Source organism: Cynoglossus semilaevis, chromosome 3 (genome assembly GCF_000523025.1).
Source record: "Cynoglossus semilaevis isolate Cse_v1.0 chromosome 3, Cse_v1.0, whole genome shotgun sequence".
NCBI lineage: Eukaryota > Metazoa > Chordata > Actinopteri > Pleuronectiformes > Cynoglossidae > Cynoglossus > Cynoglossus semilaevis.
The window spans coordinates 6672993-6676045 of record NC_024309.1 but is presented as its reverse complement, the minus strand read 5'-3'; the positions used below and the strand labels follow the sequence as shown (position 1 = coordinate 6676045).

Below are 3053 nucleotides of genomic sequence, written 5' to 3'. Positions count from 1 at the left end.
CACCGAGAGATAATGGGATTGTATTTTGCATTGTTGAATCAGATAATTATTTAAGTTGAAACTGAGATTGTGATGTGTCCAAGAATGAAATACTGCACAAACAACACCAGTGAAGGCGTATCTGGGAAAAAAAAAAAAATCACGTTTCTTAAAAGAGTCACGCAATCCTACATTTCTCTCACCTTACGGTATTAATTTTGAAAACAAAGTTAGGTGCCCTGGGCGGTGCACATGCTACATGTGTGCTTCACCACACGAGAGTCGATCACAGGCCATCTGGTCAGAGCCGACCACAGCTCGGCCCGAGGCAAACTGTGCGAGCAAGTCATTTGTACGTGTCGCAGGTGGTCCCCTGCGCCTTCAGACTCTGTAATGAGTAATGAGAGCGAGGGGCCTCCAGGGGGTTGTCTTCCAGCAGGGGCTGGAAAAGCAAGGACACCCAATTCACCAGCAGGTACACGTTTGATAATACAGTATGTGACTATGACCAGCAGGTTATGCATTAATGGACACGCTGACCTTCGTTTACGCGACCATTTACCACAGGTCCCTACGGAACTTTTTTTCCTTTTTGTTGTTGACAATAACAGTTTAATGTGAAAGCAACAATCTGAGGCACCTGGACATAAATCAAACTTTTTTGCCAACTTTGCAATTTTTAGTGTTGCGCTATGACCAAAATATGCAATTCATGGTAAGTATATCTCCCAAACTGTCCACGGTCCTTCTCTAGTGCAGGGGTTTCCAAACTTTTCCATTAGCTTTAAGTCAAGGACCCCAGTTGCTAACCCCAGAAAATGCTATGAATCAACTTTTAGAATGTATTTTCTTACTTTTTATTCGCAGTTCAATAATTATTACATTTGTTTAGCATAAGAAAATTATTAACCAACTTGTATATTCCCACAGAATAATAAACATATAATAAATTGTTGCTCTGCTCCTTTGTGCTAGTTCTTTGTCAAAAACCTATGGAGATGCCGGGGATTGAACCCGGGGCCTCATACATGCAAAGCATGCGCTCTACCACTGAGCTACATCCCCGTTGAATTGTCAGGTCTACAGAGATTATGATGTAGTCAAAGAAAAATTGCAGGTGCGTTCAGGTACTGTCGGAAAGGTGATGACTGTGACAGTTTACGTGTTGTACAGTTCAGGTCAAGTGGATATAAAAAAACAGTATCTTCTATATATTTTTTCTAGCAGAATTATGTTATTTAAAATGTTTTATTATTAAAAAACTGAAGGAATTTTTAGCCTTTAATTGTGCGAAACAAGTGATATTTTCTATTTGACTTTCATAATTTTGGAAAGCAGTCAGTTGGATTACTTGAAGACAGTGATGTTCACTGGTTTTGAGCAATCCGACCACCAAATTTAAGGAGTTACTGCTGACAAAGGCAAAAGCTGAAAGCGTTTTTTTTATTAGCAAAAAAGTTCTGTCTGGTCGCAGCAGCTCCGACCTTCAACAACAGAACAGTGCTTGCGTAAAAAATGAACAAAAATCATTCCGTAAAACTATGTTTTGAACTGTGTTTGAGTTCCTTCAGTTCATTTGGAACAAGGCGACAGAAATGCAATGTTGAAGCCAGAAAAAAACAAAAAACTTTTGAATTATTTTTTGGACAATTCACCACAATGTTTGGAATCTAATATCTATTGAAAAACCAGAGTTTTTGCAGTGTTCCCACACGCTGCAGAAAGTTCCACAGTGGAGAACAAAAACAAACACAGTGTCCTTCCCTCCTCGTCCTCACTCCCAGCTCCCACTCTTCTATATCCCAGCACCTAAAGACTGCTGTCCCTGGCTAATAATTGCTGACACACCAAAGCTAACATAGCCCTGCGAGCCTTTAATAGTTTTCATTTTTCTTCCTTACAGGATGGCCTCTAAGGTGCCATCATGAATGATCAGTGCACAGCTCTCTTCACACACACACACACATACTCTCACTCTCTCTGTTACCTTCGTTCTCACTTTTTCCTCTTCCTCATCCTATGGCCAGACCATCTCTCAGCTCTCTGGCTATTACTCCCCCCTGTGTCTTCCTCACCTCCCATCTTCACCCCGTACAGACAATTTATATAAAAGATTTTTCTGCCCACACCTTTCATCACAGGTCCCATTTCGAAACATTAACGCTCCCCCCTCTCTCTCTCAACCCTCTCTCTCCAACTAAAAACCACCACTACATTAATTCACAAACTATTTCTGGGAGGTGATTCATCAGAGGCTTTGCGCAAACATGAAGACAGAAAGGTAGCTGACCAGATTACACCAACCTAAGCCGCTCAAGCTCCTCGGGAGCCACTTGGAAAGCAGTCATTATTTTGTCAGAATGCTTCAAGTCATGACGAGTAATTATCAGAATAAGTCGTTAAAGAAACTAAGAGCCGACAAGGCTGAAATAATCCACGTTAGCCGAAGTGACTGTGAATAATTGCGCATTCATACGTTCGGCCCTGGCAGACGTTAAGTGGTGTTCACGGGTAGCGACGAATCAGAGCACGGATGCTCGGCAGAGGATCATGGGTCAGTGTTGACCTGCAGGAGAGCCTATTTAGTTGAAATCCATATGTTTATTCAAACCTTTATTCTTTATTCTGATAGTATCGGAATCTGAATGACCTTTTGTTTTGAAACACTGACAGAGTATCTTTAAATGAAAAAGTAAAGGGATTTGACTGGGTTTTTTTGAATGAAGTAAATTAATAAAAACTGAAGTATATTTTTCACTGTGGCCTGGTATCAAATGACCTACGGACCCCGTCCCCAGACCAGGTGTTGAGAACTGCTTCCATGAGGGGTCACAAGCCAAAAAAGGTAGGGAACCATCAGATAAAGCCACCAGGTAAAAAAAGATAAAGATATACAAATTAAAATAAATATTCTAACAATACTAATTCCAAACTGACGCCGATGTGAACTCTCAGAGTTCAACATGTCGCTACGACCTCGTCATCTTTTACAACGTTTCTTCCTGACGACAGTCGTGTGCATCTTGCACGGCCTTCTGCCCTCCTGTCACCACTTCCTGATCTCAGACTTCGGT

The 3053-nt window shown here is 41.3% G+C and overlaps 1 non-coding gene across 1 annotated transcript; it reads right to left on the bottom strand.

The window, feature by feature from the left end:
• Positions 1-972: 972 nt before the first annotated feature.
• On the bottom strand, positions 973-1044 carry trnaa-ugc (transfer RNA alanine (anticodon UGC)). Its single transcript has one exon. It is a non-coding gene; the product is annotated as a tRNA-Ala (tRNA).
• Positions 1045-3053: the final 2009 nt, after the last annotated feature.